Source organism: Eumetopias jubatus, unplaced genomic scaffold (genome assembly GCF_037043125.1).
Source record: "Eumetopias jubatus isolate StellerSeaLion01/CBP00866 unplaced genomic scaffold, mEumJub1_p1.0 scaffold_5, whole genome shotgun sequence".
Lineage (NCBI taxonomy): Eukaryota > Metazoa > Chordata > Mammalia > Carnivora > Otariidae > Eumetopias > Eumetopias jubatus.
In genome coordinates, this window is record NW_028274811.1 from 74,179,461 (window position 1) to 74,199,707 (window position 20,247).

At 37.5% G+C, this 20,247-nt stretch overlaps 1 pseudogene; it reads left to right on the top strand.

Annotated features, from left to right (window-relative positions):
- Positions 1 to 5,048, top strand: part of LOC148164373 (uncharacterized) — a 42,861-nt pseudogene extending 37,813 nt beyond the window's left edge.
- Positions 5,049 to 20,247: the final 15,199 nt, after the last annotated feature.

A 20,247-nucleotide genomic window follows, 5' to 3' on the forward strand; every position in this document is an offset into this window, starting at 1 on the left:
AGGTCAGGTTTACTAATTTACTTATTACTTTCTTTACTTTTAAAATCCCTTTTTATATTCCAAGAACTAGACATTGTAGGAAACTCCTCGTACCTTGTTTTCTCTCAGTAGATCCAGCAAATGAAAATGACAGCCCTGCAATAGCTAAATATCTAAGCTAAAACATATTTTAAAAGCTCTAATTGGTATAATAACCTGTAATTTTCTTTTCTTTTTTGGCATCACACATTTTGTATCTTACATTTCCAGTTTCCCTCAATCACATAATTATCTGATATTCTTGTGGATTTTAAGAGGTGGTTTTGGTGTCATATTCTTCAATTAATTGACCAGTTTGCTTGCATTAAGTGTAATCTCTTGTGCTTTGACTTCCTGCCTATGGGACATTTGAGTTTAGTAGAACCTTTGGAGGCTTTTTTCCTGATTTGTTGAATTTAATACTAGTTCCTGGTCCAAGTGAGAAATGCTAGAGGCAGTACAAAGAATATTCTGTGTACTTGCAGCTTAAGCTTCCCTAAAAGTAATGCTATTTCTGAGTGCAAGATTGGATTGACTACCTTGGTTATGTTTATTTTCATTGTGTGAATAATGGCTAGATAAACTTATTTTCTTTGGCCATTCCGTTAACTTTTGAACTTGATTACAGCTCTTTTGTGGACTGTTTAAGACTGAATGTGACCTGTCAAGATTCTTACGTTGAAGTGCTACCCCCTCCCCACCAATGTGATTGTATTTGGAGGTGGGGCTTTTGGTGATAAGTGTGGTACTCCCATGATGGAATTAATACCCTTATAAAAAGAGAAAAAGACATGAGAGCTATCTCTCTCTCCATGAGCACACAGTAAGGAAAGGCCATTGTGGGCACACTTCTCAGGCTGCTGTCTACAAGCCAGGAGGAGATCACTCAGCAAGAATCAACTCTGCTGGCACCTTGATCTTGGACTTCCCAGTTTCCAGAACTGTGAGAAATAAATATCTGTTGTTTAAGCCACAGATCCGTTTATGGCATTTTGTTAATAGCAGCAGCCTGGCTGTCTAAGACATAGGCCTTTTCCAGGTTTTGGATTCAATACAAATAGAAGAGGGCAATTAAAACTTAACCAGTATTGAGCATATGGAGGTGATAATAATTCTACTTCCTTTAGACCTAACAATGCCCACTTAATTCTCCTGGAATCATACTTTAAAATCAAATATAAAAATAGATGATTTTTGGAGATAATATCTTTATGTTTGTAAGCATTTTATTTATCCTTTCATTTGGCCATGTCCAGCATTTTTTTTTTTTTTGTCAGCAATCTAGATAAGTACTGTAATGTAAATATCTTATTTTTCCTTTCTACAGTGTCCATCCCCCTACAACCTGTTTATAGTGCCTTGTTTTCCCTGGGAAATCACCTTTCCCCATTTTCACTCCCTAGTCCATGGGATTGAAGGGAGGCTTACTTCATCCATGGCTCCAGGAGTGAATGTGATATTCAGGTGAGGAAAATCAGAGAACTACATCTCCTGACCACACTGATTGGTTCTGATATGGACATATGACTCATTTCAAGCCAATGAGAGATAGGTTTAAGTCTTTTGCTGAAACACTGGGACAAAGGCTGAAGTCCATAAAGAAGAAAATGATATTGAGAGAGGAAGAGTACCCAGGTGTTATCATTTGATTACCTGGACTCTATTGTATCAGAATCTACCCTGGACTTTTTGATCGTGTAAGCCAATACATTTCCTCTTTGGCTTAGTCAGTTTTAATTGAATCTTTACTAATTATAACCAAAAGAGTGCTAAATAACATGATTACCAAATTCACAGACAGTAAGAACCATGAAGAAATAGAGAATATATTAGATTATATTACAGAGTGAAAATCCAGAAAGATCTTAGCTAAAAAGAAGAGTAGCAACTAGTAAGATACAATGTAGTAGTGATAAATATAAAGTCCTATATTTGCTCCAGATCATCAGCTGGGCAGAATGAGGGTGAGGCTGACATGGATAAATACGAAAAAAGATTTAGTCATTTTAGTGAATTGTCAGCTCAGTCACCATTATTAGTATGAGAAAACCATCAAGAATATGTGTGTTCTATTCCATTAATCTATTTACCTATCCTTTTTATTTTTTTTTTAAAGATTCTGTTTATTTATTTGACAGAGAGAGGCAGCAAGAGAGGGAACAGAAGCAGGGGGAGTGGGAGAGGGAGAAGCAGGCTTCCCGCTGAGCAGGGAGCCTGATGCGCGGCTCCACCCCAGGACCCTGGGATCATGACCTGAGCCGAAGGCAGACACTTAACGACTGAGCCACCAGGTGCCCCCTATTCACCTATCCTTATGCCCATGCCACAGTGTACCCTATTGTCTTAATGGCTATAGCTTTACTGTAAGTCTCAAAAATTAGGTAGTGTGACTCTGCCAACTTTGTTCTTCTAGACTGTTGGCTATTCTATGTCCTTTGCATTTCTGTATAAATAAAATATTGTTAGTTTCCCCAAATTAAAAAAAAATTAGTTAAGAATTGTATAATTTTCCAAGCTAGTAGGACTAATGATTTATAAATCATTTTTAATGCCATTGTCACTTGAACTCGTTAAAAAAGTAATATTATACTTTAACAGTCCTCTGGGAAAATAGATATTGAATTATGCCAGGCCTTCAGAAATACATACTTAAGATGAAAATGCTGTGTATTTTTATCTTTATAAACACAGTAAATTTATGGAGAAATACATAAGAAACTAACAGTATTTTGCTCCAGGGGGGCAGGTGGATTGGGTATATGGTAAAGAACAGAGATTTTTTTTGTATACCCTTGAAATCGTTTAAGTTAAAAAAGCTAATAAAATTTTTCAAAATAAAAATGTAGTATACACTTTTATTATTCATGTATGTTTGATATCTATCTCTAAATCATAATTCCCTTGTATGCATGAAATCTGTTCTGATTTATGATTGTGGGTTCTGTTTGTAGTTAATGTCACTGCAGTTTTCCCTCTTTATTTCCTGGCTCAGCCCAGCATGTGGACTCTAAGGAGCTTTAATCAATCTAGTAGATTCTGCATTTAACAAATTCTTTGATGTGTCTCTTAAGATTTTTATGATTGTTCTTTACCCCCAAATAAATAATAATTATATGTTAGGGCTTATAGTTCTTTTTTAGTGCTTCTTGTTTTTACTCAACTTAATTTACAGTTTCTTGTGTATCCTGACTGTACTTAATTTATCCAGGCCTCAGTTGCTTAATCTGTAAAATGTGTTGGCTAAAGTGTGGTCCAAAGTCTCTTCTGGTCCTGTGAGTTCATAAGTTTGTCTTCCATTTCATTTCATTTGATTCCATTCATGATCCAGATGAACGGGGATGACATAATCGTCGAGACAAGATATGACATTCATAGAGTATTCAAGCTTCAGGAAAGTTATGCCTGCTTTTTGCTACTCCTTAGACCTGTGATTCACAGATCTAGTTTTAGAATATTCAGGATGTCTGTAGTTACTAACAGGTGTGATAGATTGAATCACGGACCCCTCCCTGCATCTGTACTCCTGCCTCAGCTTCCTTGTGGGCATAGGGTACTTCCTCAATTCTTCATTTGCTCTGGCTAATGACATATGAGCAGCAATTGTGTCATTTTTCAGCCTAAGACTTAAGAGGGCTTGTATGCTTCCTCTAGTCATCTTGTGCTTCTGTTTCTGCTGGCTCAAGGAGAATGAGGGACATGGGTAGCAGACCTACAGATCTGAATTAGAAGCAGAGCCTGTCCATAGAGCCCAGCTTGGATCAGCTGCCTCAGCTGACTTGTGGATCTTCAAGAATAAATAATTATTAAGTCTTGGTGTTGTCTGTGACACAGCATTTTTGTGATACAATACGTACAACTGACTTTTATCAAAATGTATTTTTAAACAGGAAACACATTCACATGGTTCAAAAAAAAATATAAAAAGGCATATAGTGAAATGTTTTGCTCCATGCCCTGTTTGTTCACCTGGTTCCTATCCAATGTCCTACCACCACAAGGTACCCACTTGAGGGATGCCTGGATGGCTCAGTTGGTTAACCATCTGCCTTCAGCTCAGGTTATGATCCTGGGGTTCCTGGGATGGAGCCTCATGTCAGGCTTCCTGCTCACTGGGGAGCCTGCTTCTCCCTCTCCCTCCCATCCCCCTCCCCCAGCTTGTGCTCTCTCTCTTTCACTCTGACAGATAAATAAATTAAATATTTAATTTTAAAAAAAGGTGCCTACTTGATTGGTTTCTTTTGTATCCTTCTAGAGTTTCTTATGTAAATGCAAACAGACAAGAATATAATCTTGGCTCCCATTTCCACCATTTTACACAGTTTTATTCTTTGCTTTTTCATCTGCTATCTTAGATATATTTGTGTATCACTATATAGAAAGCTTCTTTATTCCTTTTTACAGCTGTATTTCAACCATAATAAAAGAGAATACAGTCTCTCTTCCTGCAGATCCGGTCCTGAGTACGAGCAATGGCACCCTTCAGGGTTAAGACCCAGCCCGGATCCCACAGCCCAGGAGCCAGCAAGAAGTGTTCCCTTTCCAGGAGTTGGCTCCTTATGCACACTCAGCAGTCCTGGTGTAAGTTTAAGCACTTTCTGAAGCCATCAGTGCTTCACATAGAGGCACGTCTGCTGGAAAAGATTTTCGGTCCAAGCAGAGTCCTCCTTCCGGGATTCGAACGGGAGTTCAAAGTCCTGCTCCAAATGAGAAAGCGCAACTCCGAGGGCAAGGCTGAAATCTTCATCATGGGGAGACGCCGGTACCGCAAGCGTGCCAAAAGGCTGATTCGCTTTTTGGCCGTGAAGCCGCGAAGGAAGCCGTGCGAAGGCACAATGATGCTCAGCCTGGAAACCATGAAGTCTCTTGAAAAAGAGAATGTTCATTCCAGTGCTTTCCTCTCCACCACAGTGATGAGCAGCCTGGATGAAGCCATGCAGTCACTGGAAATAAGTCAGGAGACTGTCCAGGAACCTGTTACTAAAACAGTGTGATTTTTGTGATTAGAATCTTAGTGCAAGGGGTTCAGTCTGGGTCAGGAGCCTTACCCTTAGAGCCCATTCTGTACTCTGCCTTTGTTCCTGTGGCTAAGGGGAAATAAGTATTGTTAGTGGTCTACACACCTTTTTCCTTCCTAAACAGACAGTTGTTTAAAGATTCAAACGTGAGTTATAATAAAAAATAAACTTTAAAAAACATATATAGATAGAGGTTAGTATTGTCAAGAAAGGCAATCTTGCTTTGCATGCTCCAAGAAGAGAAAGAGCTAAGAATTAACAAATGGTTCGTTCTCTTTTTCACAGTGTTTTGTACTAGGTGGGTATAGCTAGGACCTTTAATGTTCCAGGGAGCTTTTGTAGATAAGGAAGAACTTTACTGTTTATTCTTTCATTAATGCTAATTTTGAAAAAAAATGTTACATTGATATTAAACAAGCTTTATAACCTCCCCCCCAAAAAAGAGAATACAGTCTCCTATTGATGGTCCCTTGTTTTCTAACTTTTACTGCAATATAAGTATATCTGTGGGATACATTCTCAAGAAAAAGAAGATGTATACAGATGGAATAGCTACTGCCAAAGTGTCTTTCATAGGGGAACACATGAGTTTTAACTGGTAAGAGATACTGTAAATATCTAACAGCATTTTCCTTTAATCTTCAGGACCAGTGTAATATTTCACACAGGAAGCCATCCTACTGACATTCCAGGAGGACATGAAGTGATATTTTCAGAGACCTGACGCCTCTATACCAGGAAGTTCCCAGCGCTTTATAGGTATCAGCTTCTTAAATCCTCACAACATCCTGTGAGGTACTGTTACTATCCTCATCTTAAAGATGAGGAGATTGATGTGGAGGGAAGCTGAATGACTTGCCTGATTTCATTCAGCTAGAAAGCGGTGGAGCTGGGATTCTAACTTAAGTAGACTTACTCCAGGCTAAGACCACTAAACCATAACTTCTCTAAAATTACTTTTAAAATATAGGTATAATTAAACTAATATTAGTATAATATCCTAAAATATTTTTCCTGACATGCCCTGTCTTGATAGCTTTCATAAAAAATAATCTATAAATTGTGTGTGGTGGGTGGGGTGGGGGGGTGGGTGTATATTTGGCTGTACGTATGGGAATCTGGTGAATTTCCACTTATCAACCTGAAGATGAATTACGATATATAAGAAACTGGGACACCTGGGTGGCTCAGTCAGTTAAGCATCTGCTTTTGGCTCAGGTCGTGATCTCAGGGTCCTGCTTAGCAGGGAGCCTGCTTCTCCTTCTCCCTCTGCTCCTCCCCCCCACTCCCCTGCTTGTGCTGTCTCTCAAATAAATAAAAAATCCTTTTAAAAAAAGATATATAAGAAACCATTATGAACTTGACTCACTTTCAAACTTCTGTGAAAGCTGGGCTCTATGGACAGGTTATAACTGTTGGTTGAATTTTTAGAAAATGGGTTTTGGAAAATATGTATAAGTATCTATAATTTGCTAAGCAGATAATATGTCTTTGGCACAATTAAAAATATCACCTCTAACATATATTCATTTAATATTCATATCACTCCTGTAAATTACAGGTATTAATATTCTGATATTACAGATGAGGAAACTGAAGCTCAGAGAAAGGGGTTGACTTGCTCAATATCACCCAGATAGTAAGGATGATGATGATAATGAGTAATATTTACTGAGTACTTATTATATACCAGACACCATTGGTAGGCCCCCTTTACATGGACCTATTTAATCTTCACAACAATTCTATGAGCATTTGCTCTTATAGCTTTACAGATGATAAAATAGGATTTAAAGAAATTTAGAAACTTTCTTAAGGCCATATAGCTAGGAAGTGACAGTGTTGGGCACTTAATCCAGGTTTGTTATGATGGTAATTTTGATGTGTCGACTTGGGTAGGCTTCAGGTCCCACTGTAACATTCAGTGAAACACTAGTCTAGGTGTTGTTGTGAAGGCATTTTAAAGTTGTGATTAAAGTCCCTAATCAGATGACTTTAAGTAAGGGAGATTATTCTAGATAATCTACATGGACCTAACTCAGTCATTTGAAAGGCCTGAAGGGCAGAGCTGAAGCTTTCCTGAGGAAGAAATTCTGCCTGAGGACTGCAGCTTCAGCTGCCTGAGAGTTGCAGCCTGCTCTTCCTGATTGTCTGTCCTATGGATTTCAGACATGCCTAGCTATCCCTCACAATCACACAAACCAGTTCTTTGCAATAAGTCTCTTAATATAAATCTCCTACTAACTCTCTTTCTCTGGTTGAACCCTGATATATTTGTCTAAATCCAAAGCTGAAGCACTTGCCAGAATGCTATACTCATTCTTTGTATACAGCAAATTAGAAATTTGAAACCAAGTCCAGAGCTCTGTGCTGCATATGCATCGGAACCACACATTACACTTAATTATTAACTGCCTCAGTGTAATGAAGTAATGAGCTTTTGTATTTTGTACCCTCCAACTTGATAAGCATTTTGAAGGCAGACACCAGATTTAACTTATTTTTCCTGTACTGTATATCATGCACACAGGATGCACAGCTCTATTGTCAAAATGATTTCTGTCACACTTGCACACAGGCATGTGGCATTTGCCTTCTTGCTTTTGTACTCTCTCAATTTGGAGGCCATCGTTATTTTTTTTTCCCTAACTTTTCTGTTTTAATTCTTAACTTACAAGCTTTTAGGAGCTTAGAATTTTAGTCAGTGTTGCTGTCCCCTGTCTTATCAATTATTAGGGTTTGTCCTGAGTATGTAAAACCTTAGTGGAAGAAAGAGGTGACCGTCTGTTGGGTGATGATTTGGCTTAGCTGTTTAACCTGTGCTGCAGTTCTTCCCACGCTGGACCTCTGACAGATATTGACAAGAAAAATTTAAAAAATTTTCAGTTCCCCAATGAGTATAGTTGGAATAGAAGGAACTTATTCCTTACTATAGATAAGCCCTAAATCTAAGGTCAAAATGTTATAGAAGAGCAGATCCTAAGACTTAAGTGATTGATCCCAAAAGATAATTCTATCCTTCTCTATTTGTATTCTGTTTATTTTTTTAAATTTAAATTCAATTAATTAACATATAATGTCTTATTTGTTTCAGGGTACAGGTCTGTGATTCATCAGTCTGATATAATACCAGTGCTCATTACAACACATACCCTCCCCAATGTCCATCACCTACTTACCCCATCCCTCCACCCCACTCCCCTCCAGCAACCCTTAATTTGTTTCCTAGAGTTAAGAGTCTCTTATGGTTTGTCTCCCTCTCTGATTTCATCTTATTTCATTTTTTCCTCTCTTCCCCTATGATCCTCTGCCTTGTTTCTTAAATTCCACTTCTCAGTGAGATCATATGGTAATTGTCTTTCTCTGACTGACTTATTTCACATAGCATAATACCCTCTAGTTCCATCCATGTTGTTACGAATGGCAATATTTCATTTTTTGACGGCTGAGTGGTATTCCTTTGTATATGTATATATACCACATCTTCTTTATCCATTCATCTGTCCATGGACATCTGGGCTCTTTCCATAGTTTAGCTATTGTGGACATTGCTGCTATAAACTCTGGGGTGCAGGTACCCCTTCAGATCACTACATTTGTTTCTTTGGGGTAAATTCCCAGTAGTGCAATTGCTGGGTCATAGGGTAGCTCTATATTTTCAACTTTTTGAGGAACTTCCATACTGTTATCCAGAGTGGCTCACCAGCTTGCATTCGCATCAACAGTGTAAGAGAGTTCCCCTTTCTCCACATCCTCACCAACATCTGTCATATCCTGAATGGTTAATTTTAGCCACTCTGACTGGTGTGAGGTGGTATCTCATTGTGATTTGGATTTGAACTTCCCTGATGCCGAGTGATGTGGAGCATTTTTTCATGATTCTGTTGGCCATTTGTATGTCTTCTTTGAAGAAAGGACTGTTCATGACTTCTGCCCATTTCTTGATTGGACTATTTGTTCTTTGGGTGTTGAATTTGAGAAATTCTCTATAGATTTTGGATACTAGCCCTTAGCTGATAAGACATTTGCAAATATCTTCTCCCATTCTGTCGGTTGTCTTTAGGTTTTGTCGACTGTTTCCTTTGCTGTGCAAAAGCTTTTGATCTTGATGAAGTCCCAGTAGGTCATTTTTGCCTTTGTTTCCCTTGCTTTGGAGACATGTCTAGCAAGAAGGTGCTGCAGTCGAGGTCAAACCTCTAGGATTTTGATGGATTCCTGTCTCACATTTAGGTTTTTCATCCATTTTGAGTCATTTTTGTTTATGGTGTAAGGAAATGGTCCAGTTTCATTCTTCTGCATGTGGCTGTCCAATTTTCCCAGCACCATTTGTTAAAGAGACTGTCTTTTTTCCATTGGATGTTCTTTCTTGCTTTGTCAAAGATTAGCTGACCACAGAGTTCAGGGTCCATTTCTGGGTTCTCTATTCTGTTCCACTGATCTGTGTGTCTGTTTTTGTGCCAGTACCATACTGTCTTGATCACAGCTTTGTAATTAAGCTTGAAGTCTGGAATTGTGGTGCCACCAGTTTTGGTTTTCTTTTTCAACATTCCTTTGGCTATTCGGGGTCTTTTCTGGTTCCATACAAATTTTAGGATAATTTGTTCCAGCTCTGTGAAAAAAGTGGATGGTATTTTGATACAGATTGCACTGAATGTACAGATTGCTCTAGGTAGCCTAGACATTTTAACAATATTTGTTTTTCCAATCCATGAGCATGGAATATTTTCCCATTTCTTTGTGTCTTCCTCAATTTCCTTCATGAGTGTTCTAGAGTTTTCTGAGTACAGACCCTTTGCCTCTTTGGTTAGGTTTATTCCTAGGTATCTTATGGTTTTGGGTGTAATTGTTAATGGGATCGACTCCTTAATTTCTCTTTCTTCTGTCTCATTGTTGGTGTATAGAAATGCAACTGATTTCTGTGCATTGATTTTATATCCTGCCACTTTACTGAATTCCTGTATGAGTTCTAACAATTTTGGGGTATAGTCTTTTGGGTTTTCCATATAGAATATAGTGTCATCTGCAAAGAGTGAGAATTTGACTTCTTCTTTGCCGATTCAGATGCCTTTTATTTCTTTTTGTTGTCTGATTGCTGAAGCTAGAACTTCTAGTACTGTGCTGAACAGCAGTGGTAATAATGGACATCCCTTCCATGTTCCTGACCCTAGGGGAAAAGCTCTCAGTTTTTCCCCATTAAGAATGATATTTGCTGTGGGCTTTTCATAGATGGCTTTTATGATATTGTTTTATGAATTATGATTATGGTCTTTCTTCTTATTGATATGGCTTTTCGTAGATGGCTTTTATGATATTCACACTATGAAGAGTTTTAATCAAGAAAGGATGGTGTACTTTGTCAAATGCTTTTTCTCCATCTATTGAGAGGATCATATGGCTCTTGTACTTTCTTTTATTAATGTAGTGTATGACATTTTTGATTTGCAGATGTTGAACCACCTTTGCAGCCCAGGAATAAATCCCACTTGGTCGTGGTGAATAATCTTTTTAATGTACTGTTGGATCCTATTGGCTAGTACCTTGGTGAGAATTTTTGCACCCAGGTTCATCAGGGATGTTGGCCTCTAATTCTCCTTTGTGGTGGGGTCTTTGTCAGGTATAGGGATCAAGGTAATGCTCGCCTAATAGAAAGAATTTGGAAGTTTTCCTTCCCTTTCTATTTTTTGAAATAGCTTCAGAAGAATAGTTATTCATTTTTCTTTCAATGTTTGGTAGAATTCCCCTGGGAAGCCATCGGGCCCTGGGGTCTTGTTTGTTGGGAGATTTTTGATTATTGCTTCAATTTCCTTGCTGGCTATGGGTCTGTTCTGGTTTTCTATTTCTTCCTGGTTCAATTTTGGTAGTTTATACATCTCTGGGAATGCATCCATTTCTTCCAGATTGCCTTATTTGTTGGCATATAGTTGCTCATAATATGTTCTTATAACTGTTTTTATTTCTTCAGTGTTGGTTGTGATCTCTCCTCTTTCATTCATGATTTTATTTATTTGGGTCCTTTTTCTTTTCTTTTGATAAGTCTGGCCAGGGGTTTATCAATCTTATTAATTCTTTCCAAGAACCAGCTCCTGGTTTTGTTGATCTGTTCTTCTGGGTTTTTTTTGGTTTCTATTTCATTGATTTCTGCTCTAATCTTTATTATTTCCCTTCTCCTGCTGGGTTTAGGCTTTATTTGCTGTTCTTTCTCCAGCTCCTTTAGTTGTAAGGTTAGGTTGTGTGTTTGAGACCTTTCTTGTTTCTTGATAAAGGCTAGTATTGCTATGTATTTCCCTCTTAAGACTGCCTTTGCTGCATCCCAAAGATTTTGAACATTTGTGTTTTTATTTTCATTTGTTTCCATGAATTTTTTTAATTCTTCTTTAATTTCCTGGTTGACCCATCCATTCTTTAGTAGGATGCTCTTTAGTCTCCATGTATTTGAGTTCTTTCCAACTTTCCTCTTGTGATTGAGTTTAAGTTTCAAAGCATTGTGGTCTGAAAATATGCAGGGAATGATCCCAATCTTTTGGTACTGGCTGAGACCTGATTTTTACCCAGTATGTGATCTATTCTGGAGAATGTTCCAGGTGCACTAGAGAAGAATGTGTATTCTGTTGCTTTGAGATTGAATGTTCTGAATATATCTGTGAAGTCCATCTGGTCCAGTGTATCATTCAAAGCCCTTATTTCCTTGTTGATCTTCTGCTGAGATGATCTGTCCATTGCAGTGAGGGGCTGTTAAAGTCCCCCCTACTATGATTGTATTATTATGGATGTGTTTCTTATTAATTGGCTTATTTAATTGGCTGCTCCCATGTTAGGGGCCTAAATATTTATAATTGTTAGATCTGCTTGTTGGATAGACCCTTTAATTATGATATAGTGTCCTTCCTCATCTTTTACTGCAGTCTTTGGTTTAGAAATCTAATTTTTCTGATATAAGGATTGCCACTCCAGCAATGTCCATTAGTATGATAAACGGTTTTCCACCCCCTCACTTTCAATCTGGAGGTGTCTTTGGGTCTAAAATGAGTCTCTTGCAGACAGCATATGGATGGATGGGTCTTGCTTTTTTATCAAATCTGATACCCTGTGTGTTTCTATTGGAGCATTTAGCCCATTTACATTCAGAGTAACTATTTAAAGATATGAATTTAGTGCCATTGTATTGCCTGTAAAGTGACTGTTGCTGTATATTTGTATTTTGTTTCTTTTTTTTAAGGATTTTATTATTTATTTGAGAGAGAGCGAGCAGGAGGGAGTGAGAGAGATTGGGGTGAAGGGCAGAGAGAGAAGCAGACTCCCCACTGAGCAGGGAGCCTGATGTGGGACTCGATCCTGGGACTCCCAGACCATGACCTGAGCCAAAGACAGACACTTAATTGACTGAGCACCCAGGTGTCCTGTATTTTGTTTCTTAAGTAAGATTTCTCTTTAGCATTTTCTCATCTCATGTCAGTTAGGCTCAAAGTACATCATACATCCCTTGCTCAGAGAATAAGAGGTTCTCCTCAGACTTTCTTATAACTTAGCAGGCCCATTTTCAGTTGTAGTAAATTCCAGCTTAACTTTTATGTACTATGATAACATTTCTTTCATAGTTCTTAAATATGTGACTCATATTTAAGACAGTAACAATTAGTGGTTATAAAATATTTGGTATTAGTATCATAAATCTTTTAATATCATAAGTCTTTGAATTGGGCCACCAGTGTATGCCTGTTGCCATTGTAAAGACTAAGAAAACAAGATGTAAAAATAGTGGGCCCCCTTTAAGCATTTACTTCAGTCACAATCAGAATTAAGACTAGAACTTAAATTTTTTGACTCTGGTTGGAGATTGAGAAATTTTATTTAGATGGGTCATAGAGTATGTGAGCTAAGCCACAAAATGTGGAATGTGTCTCACTTTCCTAAGGTTACAAAAATTTATATTAAGGTTTATATGGGATACGTTTATTTTATATGGAAAGTAAAACCACATGCATCTTATTTGAAAAATTGTAAGGCTAATATAAAAGCTAAGATAGTTATTTAAATTTACTCCAGGTGATTTAGCTGCTGGTACTGTGTTGTGTTGCTTACTTTGTCCATTGAAAATAATCCCCTTGTTATTCCTTCTTCCTTCTTCTCTTCTGCAAGAATTTTGTTAGGAATAATTCCCTACATTGAAGACATGCAGAAAATATGTAAACATCCAACACACTTTTGCAAACCTGTAAAGTATAAAGTTGAGAACATTCAATATTTCCCAATTCAGGCTACCAAGGAAAATGTGCAGAAATACTATTTTGAGATATAAACCAGTAAAGTCCAATGCAAACTATCAAAAGAACAAAGTAGGAATCAGCCTTTATTTGTTTACTTCCAGGTACAAATTACTTGATAAGGAGGCTTGCTTAGATTAAGTAAGCATAGATATGTGCCAGAGATGTCAGTGGTTATTACTGTTGCACATACAATTCTGGTCTTAAAGTTCTATTTGTCTTATCCCTGGACAATGCAAAAGGGTCATTTGACCCCTGGAAAGTAAATAAAAATGACTATTCTGCGTTGCTCCCATTGGTATTTTTTTTTTTTTTAAGATTTTATTATTTGAGAGTGAGAGTGAATGAGAGAGAGAGCCCAAGCCGGGGGAGGGGCAGAGGGAGAGGGAGGAACAGACTCCCCTATGAGCAGGGAGCCCAATGTAGGACTTGATCCCAGGGCTCTGGGATCATGACCTGAGCTGAAGGCGGATGCTTAATTGACTGAGTCACCCAGGCACCCGCTTCCATTGGTATTAAACATATCCGTTAATCTCATGACTTGAACAAAGGGTAAGTTTGCCTTGAAACTGTATTTTCCCAAACATGACAACACTTAAGCAAGATCTGTAAAAGAACACTTTTGCAAGGAGAGAAAAAACTCTCTAAAGGATGTCTCCCCCTAATCACTGTCCTTGGTAGGTACACATAACTTAGAGACCACTCTAGTCTCTACTCTAAACTCATTGTTTTTAGGATGCCTGAGTTTGAACTCTCCTCCTCTACTTTCTAGTTATGGGATTCTGCCTAACAGTCATTAGGGCTGTTCACCATTAGGGCTGTTCACTGTTTCTCTCTGTCAAATAAATAAATAAAATCTTTAAAAATATTTAAAAAATTCCCCAAGTTTACCCCCCCTTTTTTTTTTTAAGATTTCATTTATTTATTTGACAGAGAGAGACACAGCGAGAGAGGGAACACAAGCAGGGGATGTGGGAGAGGGAGAAGCAGGCTTCCCACGGAGCAGGGAACCTGATGCGGGGCTCAATCCCAGGACCCTGGGACCATGACCTGAGCTGAAGGCAGACACTTAATGACTGAGCCACCCAGGCACCCCAAGTTTACCCCCTTTATATCCAACCTTTTTCAAAGCATTTTTTTTCTTGCACATCTTTCTAAAATGTATCATATCCTTTTTACCTTAAATAGAATTCTTAAGGACTTAGGGTCATTATTATAATGTCAGTTATTATACTGTAATGTAATATAGTTCAGGAGGACACTTTGAAGTGTGCAGGGCATCTGCTCTGATTTTCAGTGTATTTTTATAGCAGTTTTTGTTCTTTGTCACTTCTTTGCTGTTCTCAGTGTACCTTTGACAATTTTTTTTTTTTTTAAATAATCTCATTGAGGGGTGCCTGGGTGGCTGAGATGGTTAAGCGTCTATCTTCGGCTCAGGTCATGATCTCCAGGTCCTGGAATGGAGCCCCATATCAGGCTCCCGGCTCAGCGGGGAGTCTGCTTCTCCCTCTCCCTCTGCCTCTCCCCTGCTCATGCTCTCTCTCTCTCTGTATCTCTCTGTCTCAAATGAATAAATAAAATCTTTAAAAAAATAATAATCTCATTGACCTAATATACTACTTTCATTCTGCTGCAAATTTTGGGAAGATGTTAACCAGTTTTTTAAGAATTATACATAAGTTAAAAGAAATTAGCCTGAAGTAAATCTCCATTTCGTAAGGATACATTGCTGTAATCACTTGTAGTAGCCTACTGATGTTTTTTCAAAGAAGAAAGAATTCCATCTAATCATCTGTTGCTACTGGAAAAGTTTCCACTTCACTGTAATTGAGAAGTTAAGCAGAGTCTAAATTGGATAGCATTTGTATTCCATCACTTTTACTGTCCATCAGAAGTATAAAGTAGATTAGCATCACTAGTATACTCCAGTGTCAACAGATAAACTTGGGTGCCTGTGGAGGTTCAGGGTGCCTCTCACTCATTATTCCTTACCTCAAAATCCCATCTTGTGACTGTTTTAGTACTGGAAGATACTGCTACCATTCCTGCCACTCTCAGAAACCAAAGTGGCAAAGACCAGTAAAGGTGGAAAGAGGGGGTAAGGAAGGAGAGCAGATTTTCCCTATGCACTCCTAATGTACCCAAGTGGAAATGGAAATTTCTCATTACCACTTACAGGTGATGTCAGCTTATTTGGGAGTATTGCATGGTTACTCACAATCCTAAATTCTCTATTATTATTGTGTGTGTGTGTGTGTGTGTATTTGGAGCATTAAAGAAATAACATAGTTCCTGACCATTGTAATTTATCCAATATATGGGATTATGGTGAGTTATCAGGGCATATGATTTCTGAAGAACAATAAAAGACAATACCTCTGTACATATAGGATATCTGTTTTCTCATTCTCATTGGTTTCTCCTTCCTCTGTAACAGCCTTTGGACTTTGCCTTGGAGGGCAAAGCACAGGTGAGACTATAGCTAGAGAACTACTTTTTCTCAACAGATCTAGACCAATTAGATGTTATCTCTTGGAATTTGAATCTTGAGTGACAAAATGACTGAAACAATTGGGTGGAATCATTGTAGCAGCAAAATCCTGAAGAGGGGGTAAAGTCATTAGCTTCTGCTATTTAGACCCCTAGAAATGCCTGACTCCTGATCTTTTTTAAGGCTTCTGGGGCTATCTCATACCCAGAAATTCATTTTCTCCTTTTAGTCCATTTCTGTTGCTTATCACTAAAAAACTACACAATAAACTTTTGTGTTTTATGTTTCACAGTGAGCATTAATGTAAAAAGACATTTTAAATGCTAGTTATTTTTAAATATATTGAACAAGAAGATACATTTTTTAAGAATAGAATTTTAATGATTTTGAGTAAAGGCAATTTCTAAAATAGGATATTATGTACCATTTATAGAGCATGTGCTACTTGTCAACTGTCATGCCAAGTGCCTGTGTGTGTGTGTACAGTTATTTAAAAATATATATGTATAAAACTTTGTCATTACATTGACTTAGTGATTAAGCTTACTATCCCTGTTTTATATATGGAGAAACTGAAGCCTAGAATGGTTAATTTGGCAGTCACACAGCTGGAAAGTTGTGGAGGTAGGATTTATAACCAGATCTGGTTGACTTAACCACTATGATATATTGTTTCCCATATCAGGAATAATGTTATTTTTTGGATTCAGTTATAAGCTAGTACCTGCTTGGAGATTAGGTATGTCCTCTTTTTTACTGGGGTTCTGAGAACATAGTAGAATGAGTGTTAATAAAAATAAGCAGCAGATTTATAACACATCTCCAAAGTGAAAATGGTTGTAAATATCAGTCCTCTAGTCCAGTACCATCACTACATTTGTTTCAAATTCTGTTTTCAAAAGAGAGATATTTAGGGTGCCTGGGTGGCTCAGTTGGTTAAGTGTCTGCCTTCCACTCAGGTCATGATCCCAGGGTCCTGGGATCGAGTCCTGTTTTGGGTTCCCTGCTCAGCGGGGACTCGGCTTCTCCCTCTCCCTCTGCTGTGGGTGTGCACGCACTCTCTCTCTGTCAAATAAATAAATAAATAAATAAATAAAATCTTAAAAAAAAAGAGAGAGATTTAATTCAATTACCGTAGATAATACTAAGCTTAGTCAGAAGTTTATATTTAAAAATTTGTGATATAGATTTTAATTGAATTAGAAATATATTGCCTATTTTGTTATAATCTAGTATTTTTTCCTGTTTTTTTAAAAAATATAAACTAATCCAAATCTAGAAAGTGTGTAATCTATAGAGCAGGGAAGTGAGATTTTTCAACTAAGAATCATTATTAACTTTAGTCTCATAGAATGAATGGAGAGAGCTTGATCAGTATAACTGTATGCTTTCTGAAATTTCTAAACACTCTATGATGAAAAATTAGTTGACATGATGGAACTTTTTCTACACAAAAGAATAATTTAAAAAATTATAGATGCCTCTCAGTATTTAGGATTCTAAAAGCATGCCACAAGAAACCAGCTTTGTGCCTAAAAAGCCCTCTTGTTCAGTTGTTTCAAGCTAGTATTATTTACAAGGTCCTTGTTGGTCAACATTTTCCATTTTTCACAATTCAAAAGTTTTTAAAGTTTGTGCACAATTTTCTAGGAAATGTTTTCTTCATCTTAAAAGAATTACTGATTTTCAATTACCTTAAGTGGTCTAATTAAGTATGATTATATCAATACATCCAAACCTAAACTGTTGAAACAAAATGCCTAAGTGCCAAGATTTTATTGTCAAAGATTATGGATTCATAAAACAAAAAATCTTATACCATAAATATATATTTGTGAAAACATTGAGGTAGAGTTGTGAGAACTTGCCTGTAGTACAAATACAATTACATATATAAAATGAGGCAAAAAAAAGGTATAGAAATGGCATCTAGTGCAGTGGTCCCCATGTATACATGGCCAAACATGGGAGACAGCTATGTTCTGGTTTTCTCCAGGAATCCTCCCAAGTTTAAGGGTAGTTCTTAGAACTGTACTTCTCCAACATGAACAGGTGTATCTATTCATAACTCCTCCTCTTAATTCATTATATATAATTTCATTAGAAAGGAGCAGGAATGGAATTAGGCTCTGCAGAGAAACAGAACCAGTATGTATAATAACTAACTAACTAACTAACTAAATTTGTTTTCAGGCATTGCCTTATGAGATTGTGGGGACTGACAAGTGTGAAATCTGTGGGGCAGGCATATCTGCAGGCTGGATACTCAGGAGCTGAAATACCTTCCTCTCCAGGAAACCTGTTTTTGCTCTTAAGTCCTTCAGTTGATTGATGAGGCCCATTCACCTTTATTGAGGGTAATCTCCTTTACTTAAAGTCAACTGATTGTAGATATTAAGCACATTTACAAAAATACTTTCACAGCAACACCTAGATCAGTGTTTGATTAAATAACTGGGTACTATAGCATAGCCAAGTTGACACACACACTAATCATCCCTCAGTCTCTATGTGGCAGCCATGCTGGTGGAAGGAAGTCTCTGGAAAATTTTCAGACATAGCCCAACCTCAGCTCAAGGGTGGCTGGGAAAAGGAGGTAGAACAGGTGTCACCTCTTTCCCCTTCTTCCCTCAAGACATTACCCACACCACTTTCCCGGTGATGGTACAGTCATGATGGTGGAGCAGAAGGGTTGCTTTATTCTAGATAAGCTAGGAAATGATGGTTTCATCATTTCTGGGAAACCTGGGTGTAAGAGGTCAAGATGTAGGTGATTTTAGGATGGCTTTTGACAAATAACTCTTGTGGGGTTAGGGTGAAGGGCATCATATCTTGGTGAAAATGATAGTCTTGGTTTCACTTTGCTGATGAGAGTCTAAATAAGATTTTACTTTGAAATGCCACTTATGGAAGCTGTTTGGGCCTCTCTTCTATCTTGGCACAAAATTGTAATATTCGATAATAAATTAATACTGTTAGACGAGCAGCTAGGCTCAAGACTAGTGAGGGATTCGAGGTTTCCAAATCTCTCCTGCTTTCAGAACCTCTGAAATACGTTTTCTTCTTATGGCTGCTTTATGCTAAAAAACCTGTGAACTGGGACACAGAGAACAGGAACAGTAATGGAAAGACTGGATCCTGGATACGCATAAAATCATTCACTATTTAAAAGTCTTGAAGGTATAATCCAAAATATGGGTCATGGAAAATTTTAGGACATAGCAATGTTATGAGACATTCTTAAATAGTCCTGTTTTGTATAACAGGCCAGTTAAATAATGAAGGGTAGAAATAAAAAGACTTATGCAATATGATAAGGGGATGAAATTCTGATTCCAACTTTACCTTTGGAAACATGGATAGCTAATAAAATCCTGTAGAAATTACATCTGAGCAATGAGAAAATGTAACTTATAACCTACTAATGAAATAGTTACAAAATAAACACAGACTTTCCTTTATTTCAGAGTAATTTCAGCCAAGAAATGAAATAGCTAACAAAAGCCACAGAGTTATTATCATCCAGTGTAGGCAAAGCATTTACTAAAACCATAATCCCTCAAATTGATACAAACTGAAAATTGTGCAGAAATATTGTGCAGTATTTGCCCCAAGTGACTTTTTAGCAGTCTCTACCTCTAGAACATCATCCAAGTTTATTTTATTATTGTGAAGGAAAAGATTCTGATTTACACATATTGTGTCAGGAGCAGCACTTAGCAAGTTCTGTCATTTTTAAAATTTACCTATGGTTAAAAAGTAACTGAAAAACAAACAATCCAAAGGTGGGAGTGGGGGGAAGAAAGAAAAGCTTACTTACATGATGCTTTGTAAAGGCAAAAAGTTAAAACATGTCTGCACTGGAAAATAATTGAAAAATTGTAATAATGTTTCACTTCCCAGTTGAGGCTGAGAGGAAGCAGGGTGGCAGTACTGTTTAGAATCCGGAGGGATTGGACAAACCTTCAGTAGGACTCCTTGTTTGGCTCCTGTCAACCACAAAGAAAAGTGCTTTGTCTGTTCCAAAGAGAATTTACATAGAATCTCAGCAGAAACATCTGCTGTTTTACAGCAGATAAAACTCCTGAGGTATGTCTTTTACAGCTAGAAGCAAAATAATAGACATTTATTAGGACCTCACTTCCATTTTATTACCTGATAAAAACAGATGAATTAGGCTCTCTACTTATAACATATTACCTTGATTAAAAACAGATTAATGCTATTTTGTGTAAGTAAAGACCTCAAAGCAATTTTAACATTGTTTTCATACGAGTAGAAAAAATATATATATTTTCCCCATCTGTTTCTAAGTCCACAGAGTCAGGGTGTCCAGTGCTCACTTTCTCAGAACTTGATGGTACACTTTTTTTGCCAGCATATTCTCATTGATTCCAAATAGAGGCTGGGCCTTTTGGCATGGTTAAATGTCATATTCCAGGTTATATTTTTGCTAATCTCT